Source organism: Rhineura floridana, chromosome 8 (assembly GCF_030035675.1).
Source record: "Rhineura floridana isolate rRhiFlo1 chromosome 8, rRhiFlo1.hap2, whole genome shotgun sequence".
In the NCBI taxonomy this organism is placed as follows: domain Eukaryota; kingdom Metazoa; phylum Chordata; class Lepidosauria; order Squamata; family Rhineuridae; genus Rhineura; species Rhineura floridana.
Genome location: NC_084487.1, coordinates 120392403 through 120408324, shown reverse-complemented (window position 1 = coordinate 120408324; position 15922 = coordinate 120392403). Strand labels below are relative to the sequence as shown.

The window sequence follows — 15922 nt, the reverse complement described above, 5'->3', positions numbered from 1 at the left end:
GATTATATGCCTATTTAGTGTTTTTTCCCCTCTCCAGCTGAGGAAGAAAATGTCAATGACACATGGTGCAATGAGAAGGAAGGAGGGTCTCATATGAATATTTTTGTCACTTGGGCCCCTTGCAGTCTTACAAAAGGCTTGATGCATGTCAAAAACAATGATTCATACAATTAACCTAAAGTTAGCTTCCCAAAATTAATCAACTAAAGTTTGTGCTTTTATATATGTTTGGAACTATGACCTTTTGGCACATTGCAACCTTATTAAGAGCTTCCAGTGACATAGACACTTAATTAACTATTTTTGTTACTTCTGCTACTACTAAAATGTGATCTAGCATTGCTACTACGTTCTCCACATGCAAAAAAGATCTATTTGCATATAGTAGCATGAACACTTGTTCTCAAGTAAAGAGCATTATGTTTCAGTTTAGATCTCTGGTAAAAGTCACAACTTTCTCTATGAGGGTTGTGCCAGCAGGGGAAAAAGGAGAGTCAGATGTATATACTGTAGATAATAGTAAAGGAATCAGCAGGGAAAGCTGTGGCCACTTCCTTTTCCCTTCATCAGCAAGTTTAAAGTTATAGGACAAAACTGGATTTTAACCTGTTCTCTTGCAAACTTTTGCATTTTTGCAAAGACTATGGTGCACTTGAGGTTTTGTACTAGGATCTGAAGTTTAATATTTCTGGTGAAACCCCAACTAAGGGTTAACATGTATAATTTTCCCAATGGAAGGCTGATATTTTTCCTAGTATTCCAGGAAGCATACCAAAATCAATTTTTAAGGTTTAGCTGAAAAGGTTAATAGTAGCATGGAGAGCAAAGCCAAAAATAGATGAATGTGCATTCTCCTCCCCCCACTCTACAGTTTCCACCACGCATTGCCTTGCTGTGTTCTGCCAGTGAAAGTGTATCTGTGTCTTCCAACAAACTGATATAGTTAAGGATACTGTAAGAATTTTTCAAGCACAAGGCATCTAGGATTTTCCTTCATCTGTAAACCACTGACCTAAGGAAGGCCTGTTACAATTCTAGAACAGCGACTGTGCTAATCTTAATAGTATAAGGACACCAAGATGAATGTAATGATTACCATCCACTTTGCTGCCATGATGCCATTTGGTTGCTCTGATCATACTCCTTCCACACAATAAAGAGCAATCATCTGTTTCATCCCCATCGTACAACCACTTATCTCCACTGGGACCCAGTTTTGTAAATGTTCTACTCATAATGGTTGCAATTTCTGTTCCCTCAACAACAGCAACAAGATTTACCCATGCAGGTTTGCTCTGTTCCACTTGGATGACCCACCGCCTATTGAAATCAAAGCATGGACTCCATTCTTCCCCATTTACCCCATTGCTTTGATTCTAGTGTACCAATTCAGCAACATCCCCCCCCAAGACCCTGGCTACACATTATGACACATTGACTGCATGTCAATGAGATGTGCATCCAAAGGCATCTGGATGAACAGATGCATCTGCATTTTGCCCCAACTAGTCACGCATAACAATGTGGGACTAAAACTGGATCAGGGTTCAAGTCTTACAGCACACTGCTGGCAGGAAAGGAAAACAGTGCCCCAGCATGGCAAGGCAAGGCATTTTGGCCAGTTGCCACATTCCTTCTTCCAGCCCCCTGACAGAGAGTGAGAGCAATGGGAGGGGCTTCATTTGCTCTCAGCCTCATCACCACATAAAGTAAGTCTGACTGGCTCTATAGCACCATGACATCATTGTGCTCACGACACAATCCTCAATGCAACATGCAATAAGGGCACTCTTTCAAGGGAGGGGGGAAATGGTGCTGAAATAGAGCAGGGAAAACTATGCTTGTTAAGAGACAGGAAAATACTGAAAAAGTAGGAGGAGTTAATAGTTTTTCTCTTTCCCCAGACATTTTTGCATCGAAAACCAAACGTTATGAAAATTCAGCACAGCACAATCTGCTCTGGTAGTTGACAGTCAGGACAGATCAGCTGAGTGAGATAAATAGATAATGAAACCCACAGGCAAGCTGTGTCTCCTTCCCTATCAGTATGGTGCCAAGGCAAATCACCCCAGTTTTCCTTGACTGTGAAAAGACACCTTTAATGAGCTCTCAATCATTGGAGCTTGCTGACTTTTTATGCGATGAGCAACCGGACTCTGATACACCAATACCTTCAATGATGCATCAGCAATCCAACAAGATTTATAAAATGACACTAGGATTGTACTCCCACCCACGCTCATCTGAGAACACGTCCGACTGAGCTCAGTAGGACTTGCTTCTGAGAAAAGGAGCATAGGGTTAAAACACCGTATGAATGGATAGAGACTGAGTGATGGATACCAACTTGTTGCAACAACATGTAAACATGTGGTGGGGAAAGAGATATGGTAATGAGACTCGAACAAACTAAACTAAAACTCATTGGGCTAGTTCAGATAGCTGGTAGCCTCCACGCAATAGTCTCCAGGAGTGGGTAGGGCCACTGGTAAATTCAAGACCTAGCCAGGGCTGTAAAATGACATTGGTCATATGCACTAGCACATCCAAACAGGGAATGGACATATAACTACTGTCATGAACTGCAGCCACCAGTTCAGTCCCAGGACTCAATTCTCAAACCCAGGGCAATTGATCCTGGCAAGGCACAACCCGTGCCTCCCTTACCAGGGCTGAGTAAACCAACAACAACCCTGCAAGGTAGGTAGACTACCAGCACCTCTTAATCCTGGACACCCACTCTGGCCAAGCGGAAACCCAAAGTGCCAGAAATAGACCTGCCAAGGATTCCAAAGACAAGAGCCAAAGATACACTTCTTGTCCTGGAGCCTTTCGGCAAATATCCAAATATAAAGTAGCCTGTGGCTAATTGGCCAAGGTACTGAATTCAGAGCCAAATCTCCCCTGCAATGACACACACTGGTAAATAAGAAGTAGCTTTATTAAATAAAATATAAGCGTGCAAGTATAGCAACAAAATAGTTCCTTAAAACCCACACCCCTGAGTGCCAGGTAAAATACAGAAAGTTACAACCACAGACAAAAATAACAAAACTGTCTAGCCTATATATTACAATAGAGGCAAACAGCAACCACTTCATGGTTCCACATCTCCCTAAGATGTATAGCCTGGATAGCAGATGGAAGATGGATCCCCACAAAAGTAGCATCTGCAACTACCGGAGAACATTGGGGAACAAAGGCTAAGGTCTGGATCCTATTCTTATGGGGAAATGCCCAGCAACAGCTAGGAATTAATTACCCAATCAGGGGGCTTTCTTATGATGAAACCTTCTAGAGCTTTTGTTCCGAACAGTTGTGCACTCACCAACCTTCCCAGGCTGCTTGGCCTTGAAGTACCAGTCTGTTGGTACTGATAAGCAGGTGTTCTTGCTTGTAGCCTAATTAACTAGCTTCAGCTGTGAGAACTTCAATCTCATAGCCTTCTCAGAGGCCCCATTTCAGACAAGATGTTTTCCCCCACAATTCCTTGCCTCAGAACCATTTTAGTTTTTAACCTTTCAAACCAGGCATTCTTGACAACTACCTCAATTTGTGTGAGTGCAACAGCTTGAAAAGAAGCCGCCAGGGCCATCAGCATTTTGGTGGCTATTTTGCACCCCATTCCCCATGTGAAGGCACTGGTTCATAAAACTGATGCTTCCAATCAACTCCATCTGGGATGAGAGCCTTCCAGGAGCCACATTTATTCCCACAGGTCACTGCATGACAGCTGATTTGGATATCTCCAAAATCAGAGGGGTGGGGGTGTACAAGGGAGGGGATGTTGAGGATTTCCAGCAGTCCATGATGCCATTGTGCAGTACCCTGCAGAACTCTGAGCCCCTCCCCATGACTAGCACAAATGGGAAGGAGGAAAAGAAAATAGCAAAATTGCAGAATAAATTATACATATTAAATTGTGCAAATATGTTTGTGATTTGCCTAATTTATAGGGGGCCACAGCATTCAGTTTCACTTGGCACTGAATCTAGGTTACTTTGGCACACTGTTTTGATTACTGCCCAGTACACACTGTTCTGCCTTTAAGTAGAAAATCATTATGAGTTTGGGCGGGTGCGGGAGGGAAACTATCAAGATTCCTATCATTGACCAGGTCCCAGGTACCCAGCCAGCTGTGACTAATTTCCATCACCTGTCCCTCTTTGGAGGGATACATAAGCCGGCTGGCTGAGGTGGCCTGGGAGACCCAGTACCTGCAGGAAGAAGGAGAACATCGCCACCCAGGGAAGGAGAGCCTGCTGTTGCTGCTGCTGTTGGAACACCACCTCCACCACCCTTCCCAGTGGGACTGTTGCCTGGCAGACGTGCCTCCTGCAGGACCAGGTCCCAGGTACCTAGCCAGCTGTGACTAATTTCCATCACCTGTCCCTCTTTGGAGGGATACATAAGCCGGCTGGCTGAGGTGACCTGGGAGACCCAGTGCCTGCAGGAAGAAGGAGAACATTGCCACCCAGGGAAGGAGAGCCTGCTGTTGCTGCTGCTGTTGGAACACCAGCTCCACCACCCTTCCCAGTGGGACTGTTGCCTGGCAGACGTGCCTCCTGCAGGACCAGGTCCCAGGTACCCAGCCAGCTGGGACTAATTTCCATCACCTGTCCCTCTTTGGAGGGATACATAAGCCGGCTGGCTGAGGTGGCCTGGGTTTTTGTCTTTTGTTTTGTTTTGTTGCTTCTTTTGGGGGGGGGTGGGGGGTTGTTTTACTGTTTTTACTGTTACCGAAGGAGAAGGCCTGCCTGTCGGCGTACCGGAGGGAGGTATGTGTAGATCAGAGGGGGTTAGTGTGGGGGGGGGGTGGGGGGGCCACAATATTGAAAGGCTAGGCGGCAGATTCTGTAGGGGCGTGGGTAGCAGGCCAAGCCGGCATCGGGGAACTAGGGATAGATGCTTAATATCCATCCCTTGTTCCGGGCCTGTTTACCACCAGAAGATAACTGGGGGAAGCAGAACTCCATCCAATCTTCGATTGCTGTTGTGTAACACCAGGTCTGTGGTACAGAAAACATCACTCATCCAGGATATGATCCTGGATGAGGACGCAGACCTGGTGTGTATTACGGAGACATGGCTGGATGAGGCCTCAGCTCCTATACTTGAGGCCATGTGTCCAACCGGTTTCCGATATGCACAGCAGCCGAGGATTGGGAGGCGGGGAGGGGGAGTGGCAGTTATCTACCGGGAATCTTTGTGTTTCGCCAGACCCCCTCTCCACGAGACCAAGTTTGTTGATTGCATGTACTGGAGGTTGGGCCCAAAGGGCAGTTTAGGGATTCTGCTTGTGTACTGCCCACCCCGCTGCGCAGCAGAATCCCTGACTGAGGTGCTCGAGGTAGTCTCGGCTGTGCGATTGCTCTCCCCCAATCTTGTGGTGATGGGGGATTTCAACGTACATGCTGAGGCTGTCCTCACAGGAGCCCCTCGGGATTTCATGGAAACCATGACTTCCTGGGATCTGCACCTTAGTAATATAGGGCCTACCCATGTAGCCGGTCATGCTCTCGACCTTGAGTTTGTCTCGGGAGGGGAGGATAGTGCTCTGAAAATGGGGGTGAATTCTTCTAACCCTGTGTCATGGTCAGATCACTATCTGGTGAATATAGATCTCTCGATGCCGCACGCCCTCCGCAGGGGACAAGGACCTATTAGAATGGTCCGCCCCAGACGCCTGATGGAGCCCAAAGGATTCCTGAATGCGCTGGGGGATATGGAGCTGACTGAAGGTCTCCCGGTTGAATCCCTGGTGATGGAGTGGAATAAGGAGATCGCCAGGGCGGTGGACCGGGTGGCTCCGAAATGTCCTCTCCCTCTGAACAGAACTCAGACAGCACCTTGGTATACATCACGACTGCGGGGTCTGAGACAGGAGGTGAGATGACTTGAGCGCCGGTGGCGGAAATCTTGCACTGAAGACGATCGGACATGGGTTAGAGCAGCAATAGCTGCCTACCAGATGGCAACAAAGGCAGCAAAGAAAAATTTCTTTGCTGCCTTTATTGCGTCAGCAGAGTGTTGTCCCAGGAGATTGTTCCAAGTGGTCCGAAGTCTGGTCGGTCCAGTTGCTCAGGAACCCATGGAACATTCTAAAATCTCCTGTGATACTTTTGCTAAACACTTTGCCGATAAAATCGAACGTCTGAAGAGCACGCTTCCGCTCGTCGTGGAGACAGGAAGTGGGCCAGAGTCGGCCAGTTGCATTCCGGTCTGTTGGGATCGGTTTCAGTCTCTTCTCTCTGAGGAAGTGGACAAGGTGCTCTGTACTGTGAAGCCGACCACCTGTCTGGTTGATCCTTGCCCATCATGGCTCATCATGAGCTGTAAAGAGAGACTGGGCGAAGGGATCAAGGCGGTGGTGAATGCATCCTTGCAAGAGGGTGCAATGCCATCAGCCCTCAAGGAAGCGGTAATAAAGCCCATCTTAAAAAAACCGTCCTTGGATCCCCAAGAGTTAAACAACTTTCGCCCAGTCTCTAATTTACCATTCTTGGGCAAGGTGATTGAGCGAGTGGTGGCTGCACAATTACAGACACACTTGGAGGAAACGGATTATTTAGATCCATACCAATCGGGTTTTAGGACTGGTCATGGTACGGAAACAGCCTTGGTCGCTCTGGTAGATGATATGCGGAGGGCATTGGATAGGGGTGAATACACCTTCCTTGTCCTCCTGGACCTCTCAGCGGCTTTCGATACCGTTGACCACGGTATCCTTTTAAACCGCCTAGAGGGATTAGGAATAGGAGGCACTGTCTTGCAGTGGTTCCGTTCCTATCTCTCGGATAGGCAGCAACGGGTGGCATTGGGAGATGAGGTTTCAGACCCTTGGCCTCTTCATTGTGGAGTGCCACAGGGTTCTATCCTCTCTCCCATGCTATTCAACATCTATGTGAAACCGCTGGGAGCAATCATCAGGAGTTTTGGGTTGCAGTGCCATCAGTACGCAGATGACACTCAGCTCTATCTCTCCTTTAAGTCCTCACCGGAGTTGGCTGTGAATACCATGTCCAAGTGCCTAGAATCCGTAAGTGGATGGATGGGAGAGAATAGGCCGAAGCTGAACCCCGACAAGACTGAGGTATTACTTGTGGGAGATAAAAGGAAGTTAGGAATTACTGACCTGATGCTTGATGGGGTAAGTTTACCCCTGAAGGACCAGGTCCGCAGTCTTGGGGTCATACTTGACTCCCAGCTGTCCATGGAGGCTCAGATTACAGCAGTGAGCCGGGCAGCTTGGTATCAATTACATCTGATACGGAGACTGCGTCCCTATCTTCCTGTTCACCTGCTCCCTCAGGTGATACATGCCCTGGTCTCCTCTCGCTTAGACTACTGCAATGCGCTCTACGTGGGGTTACCCTTGAAAATGGTCCAGAAATTACAGCTGGTACAGAACGCGGCGGCACACTTGATTACGCATAGCCGTCGCTGGGATCATATCACCCCAGTGTTATTAGATCTTCACTGGCTACCAGTTGTCTACCGGGCCCAATTCAAGGTGTTGGTGTTGACCTTTAAAACCCTATACGGTTTCGGCCCACTATATCTGAAGGAACGCCTCCAGAATCACCGATTGTGCCGCCTGACGAGATCAGCCTCGCAAGACCTTCTCTCGGTCCCACCGGTGAGAACAGCTAGGCTGGTACAGACCAGAGAGAGGGCATTCTCTGTTGTGGCCCCCACCCTCTGGAACTCTCTCCCTTTCGATCTCAGACATGCTCCCTCCCTGTCCAGCTATCGCCGAGCCTTGAAGACCTGGCTGTTCAGGCAGGCCTACAAGATTGGGACAGATTAACTTATGTTACAATTGAATTAATGAATGGCTTTTTAGCTTAAAATTTGATTATGTTGATCTATATGTGTTGTTTTTATTCTTGTTGTTCGTCGCCTAGAGTGTCCCTAACCCGGACAGATAGGCGGCTGAAAAATAAAATTTATTATTTTATTATTATGACAAGAAGGTATACGTGGAGAGAAGGCATTTCACAGGAACCGCTGCTTTGCTTGACATGTTCATAGAGCAAAATGGCCACTCACATAATCCCTACAGGTGACTGAACCACCCAAGCTTTGCTTAGACCTTCCTTTCTTCACTCATGCACTGAACAAGAGGAATTGCAAGCTTGATCAAGCCCACAGGCCCTGTCCCCCCTCAAGTTCAACTTCCTCAAGTTCAACAGTGGGCTTCTATGTGCATACAGAGATATGAACACAGGTATGTCCATGTGATCAGGAGCCCTGTGTAATCAGGGTTCCCCATCACATGGAAGATCCTAGGCACATATAGCTGTCTCCATGCAGAAGCCCATTTCAAACTCCTGGCTGAACATGTAGAGGATCAAGACAACAGAACATGTAGAGGATGAAGATGGGACCCACAGGTGCACTCCTACCCCACCCCACACATGTGCCATGGAGAATAAAATTGGGAGGAGGAGAATCATGTTTATATGCCACTTTTAGCTCCTTGGAGGAAAGGTGGGATGTAAATGTAATAATAAATAAATAAGTATAAATAAAATATCCCAGATTGCATTTAGTTTATGGCACATCCTACGTTCCCACAGGCTGTCCTTAAGGTGGGCAAGGGTTCAGTTCTAATGACACATGCAGCTCTTTTGCTCTAAATGTTTGCACCTTGTGTTGGGACAGCAGGACAGACTGGGGATTCTGTTGGTGTACCGCCCACCCCGCTGCCCAACAGACTCCCTAGCTGAGCTGACGGAGATGGTCTCGGGTGTACTGTTGAGATCCCCCAGACTGTTGGTTCTGGGGGATGTTAACATCCATGCTGAGGCCACCTTATCCGGGGCAGCTCAGGATTTCATGGTCTCCATGACAACCATGGGACTGTCCCAATATGCCATTGGCCCAACACATGTAGCAGGGCATACTCTAGATTTGGTTTTTGCATCTGGACATGGAGTTGGTGATCTGAATGTGGGGGAGCCTTACATCAGTCCCTCTGTCATGGACAGATCACTGCTTGCTGAAGTTTAGACTTACAGCGCCTTTTCCCCTCTGCAAGGGTGGGGGACCTATTAACTTGGTCCGCCCCCAGAGACTAATGGATCCAGATGGTTTCCAAAGGGCTCTGGGGAGTTTTCACCTGATAGTGCAGGCGCTCCTGTCGAAACCCTGGCTGAAGTGTGGAATACAGAAATGACCCAGGTGGTTGACATGATTGCTCCTGAGCGCCCTCTCCTGTGTAGAGCTCGTACGGCTCCATGGTATACCCCAGAGCTGAGAGCGATGAAACAATATAGGAGATGGTTTGAGTGCAGATGGAGACGAACTCCTAGTGGATGCAATTATACATTGGTAAGTGCCTATGGTAAGCTGTATTTAGGGGCAGTGAGGGCAGCAAAAAAACAATATTTTGCTGCCACTATCAAATCATCAATCTGCCACCCAGCGGAGCTCTTCAGAATTGTCCGGGGGCTATTACACTCTGGCCCCAGGGACATGGTAGAACCATCTGAGGCCTGCTGTAATGAATTTGCTAGGCACTTCCAGGATAAAATCTTGCATCCGCCAGGACTTAGACTCCAGTGTTATAGCAGGTGAATCAAGCGAGGTATCCAGAGCACAGCCTTGTCCCGATTTCTTGGATGAGTTTCAGTTGGTGCAGCTTGAGGACATTCACAAGGTGCTTGGACAGGTTCGTGCAACCACTTCTGTGCTGGATCCTTGCTAATCTTGGCAAATAAAAGCTAGCAGGGATGGAACAGCCGGCTGGGCCAGGGAGGTGATTAATACCTCTCTGAGAGAGGGGGTGGTCCCTGGCTGCCTGAAAGAGGCAGTAGTGAGACCACTCCTGAAGAGGCCCTCCCTGGACCCAGAAAATCTTAATAACTATAGGCCAGTAGCAAATGTTCCATTCCTGGGCAAGGTCCTGGAACGAGTGGTTGCAGGCCAGCTCCAGACACTCTTGGATGAGACCGATTATCTGGATCCATTTCAGTCGGGTTCCAGCCCTGGTTTTGGCACGGAAACAGCCTTGGTCGCCCTGTATGATGACCTTTGTCGGGAGAGAGACAGGAGGAGTGTGACTCTGTTGATTCTCCTTGATCTCTCAGCGGCTTTCAATACCATCGACCATGGTATCCTTCTGGGGAGATTAGCTGAGTTGGGAGTGGGAGGTACTGCATTGTGGTGGTTCCTCTCCTACTTGGCAGGTCAGCTCCAGAAGGTGGTGCTTGGGGAACATTGCTCGGCACCCTGGACTCTCCAGTATGGGGTTCCGCAGGGGTCAGTTCTGTTCCCCATGCTGTTCAACATCTACATGAAACCGTTGGGTGCGGTCATCCGGAGCTTTGGAGTGCATTGCCATCAGTCTGCTGATGACACGCAGCTCTATTTCTCCTTTTCATCTTCTTCAGGTGAGGCTGTAAATGTGCTGAACCAGTGCCTGGCTGCGACAATGGACTGGATGAGGGCTAACAAACTGAAGCTCAATCCAGACAAGACCGAGATGCTGCTAGTGGGTGGTTCTTCTGACCGGATGGTGGATGTCCAACCTGTTCTGGATGGGGTTGCACTCCCCCTGAAGGAGCAGGTTCGTAGCTTGGGGGTTCTCCTAGAACCATCTCTGTCACTTGAGGCTCAGGTAGCCTCGGTGGCACGGAGTGCCTTCTACCAACTTCGGTTGGTGGCCCAACTACGTCCCTATCTGGACAGGGATAACCTGGCTTCAGTTGTCCATGCTCTGGTAACCTCTAAATTAGATTACTGCAATGCACTCTACATGGGGCTGCCTTTAAAGACGGTTCGGAAACTGCAGCTTGTGCAAAATGCAGCGACCAGATTGGTAACAGGGACCAGACAGTCCGAACATGTAAAACCAATTCTAGCCCGCTTGCATTGGCTGCCTGTATGTTTCCGAGCTCAATTCAAGGTGCTGGTTTTGACCTATAAAGCCTTACATGGCTTGGGACCACAATACCTGATGGAACGCGTCTCCCAATACAAACCCACCTGTACACTACGTTCAAGATCAAAGGCCCTCCTCCGGGTGCCTACTCCAAGGGAAGCTCGGAGGGTGGCAACAAGGGAGAGGGCCTTCTCAGTGGTGGCCCCCAAATTATGGAATGATCTGCCTGACGAGGTGCACCTGGCGCCAACACTGTTATCTTTCTGGCGCCAGGTCAAGACTTTCCTCTTCTCCCAGGCATTTTAGCAAATGTTTTAAATTGTTTTTATATTGTGTTAAATTTTAAAATTGTGTTTTAAATTGTTTTTAAAATATGTGTTTTAAATTGTATATTTGTTTTGGTGTTTTTGATTGCTGTAAACTGCCCAGAGAACTTCGGCTATGGGGTGGTATACAAGTGCAATAAATAAATAAATAAATGTTGGGCCTCCAACTCTAATTTTATACATGACTGAACAAGACCCAGGTTTAAGCAAGTGAGTCTACCATTATCATGCCTAGTTCTGCCTCAGTACTAGGTCATGTCAAGTAATCAGATCATGAGAGATCATGCACATGAATTCCGTTAATTCTATCTTCCTTTGTATTGCCTCAAACTGGATTTTGTTTCTTGGTCACACCAGGGCAGCAGCAGCAAACCTTTTTTCAGTCCAAGGGCCACATTCCCTCATGGGCAACGCTCCAGGGACCACATGCCAGTGGTTGGTGGGTAAGAGCATTGGCCACCTTGGACAGCTCCTTGAAAGTTCAGACTAAAACCCAGAGTGGATTCACTGTCCCACAGGTATCAGAGCCACCAGTCTTCACTGGGTAACAGGCAAAAGGTGGGTGGGATAAAAAAGTGTACAGATGTTCCAGTGTGATTCTTACCTTTGTACAGAAGGATGCATTCCAATCACATGAAACTCAGAAGTTTCTACACTCCCTCCCCCATCTCTCCAGCCAGGCAAGTAAAAGACATGATAAGAGTTGAGGAAACATTCCAGCCAGGCAACACCACCTAAGGGGGGTGTAAGAGGGTGGCTTGAGCAAATGGGGGGCAAGGAGAGTTCCAAGGGCTGGATGGAGGGCCACATTTTGCCCCCGAGGTTGAGGTTCCCCACCCCTGATGAAATCTCAGGCAACAATTTTAATATGCAGATAGAGAAGCACTATTTTTCTATTGTGAACACTAAGAACCAACATAATAACACTCATCTTACATATCAAGCAATCACTGTAGGGCAAACTGTTAAAAGCAGGTAGTTTTCCTCCTTCCCTGTGAAGAGAGGATAGTTCACTTTATATCTTCCAGGTAAGACTTTTTTTTCTTAACCTGTTTAATTGCTTAACTGCATACAAAGCTATCAAAAGGTATCCTCTGCTACAAGGGACTTCTATCTTTGTTAGGGATGCATGTGTGATCTATATTTACATGTGGAAAGAGATTTGTTGTTGTTGTTATGTGCCTTCAAATCAATTACGACTTATGGCAACCCTTTGAATCAGCGACCTCCAATAGCATCTGTCGTGAACCACCCTGTTCAGATCTTGTAAGTTCAGGTCTGTGACTTCCATTATGGAATCAATCCAGCTCTTGTTTGGTCTTCCTCTTTTTCTACTCCCTTCTGTTTTTCCTAGCATTATTGTCTTTTCTAGTGAATCATGTCTTCTCATTATGTGTCCAAAGTAAGATAACCTCAGTTTCATCATTTTAGCTTCTAGTGATAGTTCTGGTTTAATTTGTTCTCACACCCAATTTGTCTTTTTCGCGGTCCATGGTATGCGCATAACTCTCCTCCAACACCACATTTCAAATGAGTTGATTTTTCTCTGATCCACTTTTTTCACTGTCCAACTTTCACATCCATACATAAAGATCAGAAATACCATGGTCTGAATGATCCTGACTTTAGTGCTCAGTGATACATCTTTGCATTGGAGGACCTTTTCTAGTTCTCTCTTAGCTGCCCTCCCCAGTCCTTGCCTTCTTCTGATTTCTTGACTATTGTCTCCATTTTGGCTAATGACTGTGCCAAAGTATTGATAATCCTTGACAAGTTCAATGTCCTCATTGTCAACTTTAAGTTACATAAATCTTCTGTTGTCGTTTCTTGAGTCTTCTTGACATTCAGCTGTAGTCCTGCTTTTGTGCTTTCCTCTTTAACTTTCATCAGCATTCGTTTCAAATCATTACTGGTTTTTGCTAAGAGTATGGTATCGTCTGCATATCTTAAATTATTCATATTTCTCCCTCCAATTTCCATACCTCCTTCATCTTGGTCCAATTCCACTTTCCGTATGATATGTTCACCATATAGGTTAAACAAGTAGGATGATAAAATACACCCCTGTCTCACACCCTTTCCGATGGGGAACCAATCGTTTTCTCCATATTCTGTTCTTACAGTAGCCTCTTGTCCAGAGTATAGGTTGCGCATCAGGACAATCAGATGCTGTAGCACCCCCATTTCTTTTAAAGCATTCCATGGTTTTTCATGATCTACACAATCAAAGGCTTTGCTGTAATCTATAAAGCACAGGGTGATTTCCTTCTGAAATTCCTTGGTCCGTTCCATTATCCAACGTATGTTTGCAATATAATCTCTGGTACCTCTTCCCTTTCTAAATCCAGCTTGGACATCTGGCATTTCTCACTCCATATATGGTAAACTTGTAGAATCTTGAGCATTACTTTACTTGCATGGGGTATTAAGGCAATAGTGTGATAATTACTGCATTCCCTGGGATCCCCTTTCTTTGGAATTGGGATGTATATTGAACACTTTCAGTCTGTGGGCCATTGTTTAGTTTTCCATATTTCCTGACACATTTTTGTCAAAATTTGGATAGATTCAGTCTCAGTAGCTTGTAGCAACTCTACTGGTATGCCATCTGTTCCTGGTGATTTCTTTCTTCCAAGTATTTTAAGAGCAGCTTTCACCTCACATTCTAAAATTTCTGGTTCTTCATCACACAGTTCCTCCGTGAATGAATCTGTCATCTTTCTATCTCTTTTATAGAATTCTTCAGTGTATTGCTTCCATCTTCCTTTTATTTCATCTTGGTCAGTCAGTGTGTTCCCCTGTTGATTATTCAACATTCCCACTCTTGGTTTAAATTTCCCTTTAATTTCTCTAATCTTTTGGAATAGGGCTCTTGTTCTACCCTTTTTGTTGTCCTATTTCTATACAATAACCATTGTAATAGTTCTCTTTGTCCCTATGTACTAGTCACTGTATTGTTGCATTTAGGGTTCTAACCATGTTCATAGAGTTTTTGTGGTAAGAGGTATTCAGAGATGGTTTACCATTGCCTTCCTCTGAGTTTGCTAAAAAAAAATCCTAAACCTTCTGTAAGAAAAGAACAAAAGAAGGATTAGGAGAGGGGGAGATAATATGACCTAGTCAAATACTCTAGTGATCTTTTCTGAGGCTGAGAGAAAGCACTCTTTCTTTATTCTCACAGAGATGCTGCCTTACATAAGCATGGAGACCAAGAACATCACCACAAGGTTATCCCTTGCTCAGCAAGTCAGGCGTGTTTCCTCAAGTACATTTTGCATCCATAAAAACCAATGAAATCTCCAGAAAGGAAAAAAAATGATCAATGGCATTAACCATGAGAACAAACTGGAGAATCCAAGTGGAGAAACAGTATACCTTTGCATACCAGAGGCTAGAGACAAGCAACAAAAGAAAGTCAGCCTTCTTTTCGCTTTCAGGTGCTTCTTTAAATTATGGTTTCACTGGCATTTTTACTAACCAGTAACAAGCCCACTTTGCAAACAAGGTTAGAAATGGATTCGAGCTGGTGTTCCAGCCCTGACCTTAAGCCCGGAGTCAGTAGAGGAGGAGGAACCAGTTAAATCCAAGGCTACCATGCTGCTGCCTGGGCAACGGGGCTGGTTGAACCTGAGGCTGGTGATAACTGTCCACTGAGTCTGGAGATGTTGGACAAGAGCCTGCAGAACTGGAGATAACACACTTGTGAGCACTTTTCCCAAAGCCCAAGAACCTCCAGCACTCCTAATCCTGACCAAAGGTGCAGGCAGTGAGTCAGGCGGGTGGCCACAGAGAAGAAACACACATCTTTAGACCAGAGGGCTGTTCCTTTCATAATCTCCATTCTTCAAATTTAGGAGGGGTGCATTGGAGGCAAATGCTCATAAGCCCTTAGTTGATTTCCCCAAGCCTCACCCTTTTTGTTGGAGCAAGTGGTTCAACATGGAGCGGTCCACAGTGCTGACATTACCAACCTACCTTGCTGCTTTGTGTGCCGTACCTGTCTCACTGTGTTGATACCATGCCTAATGGGTACCAACTACAAACAGATCATTGCACTTGTCATATATTATTCTCACATGTAGACTCCCAGATAACTTTATGTTATAGGGTAGCATGCAAATATCATTAACAAACAAACTTATAAATGACTGCCCTACATAGAATGAGTGTTGGGGTTTAAATCAGGACTGGACTGTATTCTTAAAGGAAACCAGTGTATATGAAGTTCCTCCAAATGCAGTGCGTTCTATGAAATATATTCCTCTGGCCAGTTACAGAGGTAAGAGTGAATGGCAGAAAAGGAAAAAGGTCCTATACAAGTTTCCAGTGGAAAGAAACTCTACATGTGAGCAATTAAATAATTCTAATAAAGAGCACTGTAACTAGCCTCTGATTATATGCACCTCATCTTTTATGCTGCATTGGTTTCTAAGACAGCTCATACATAACATGTTGTTATAATTTGGTCCTAGCTACATTCAAGTGATTTGTAGATTACATTTTCATTTATGCAAGGGAGTTCAATACAATGAATCTAAGGATATAAATAAAACAATGCCAGCTCTGGCTGTGAAGTACAAATCAGTTCAATAGAGCACTTCAACTTGAACTCATTTTAGCCCTATTGACATTTATGGGACTAAATAAATTTAAATCCTTCAAAACAAAAGAGGGAGGAATGAGGTATTAACTGTGACACAGGGCTGGT

At 45.9% G+C, this 15922-nt stretch overlaps 1 protein-coding gene across 4 annotated transcripts in view; it reads right to left on the bottom strand.

Moving 5' to 3' along the window:
* Positions 1-15922, bottom strand: part of ELAPOR2 (endosome-lysosome associated apoptosis and autophagy regulator family member 2) — a 135730-nt gene that overhangs the window by 65621 nt on the left and 54187 nt on the right. The window contains exon 1 of one of the 4 annotated variants that reach the window (XM_061582309.1): positions 3333-3352. The exons of 2 other annotated variants lie outside the window; for them this stretch is intronic. The gene's annotated coding sequence lies outside the window, so the exon portion shown is untranslated. One more of the 4 variants, XM_061582308.1, reaches the window with a different exon arrangement.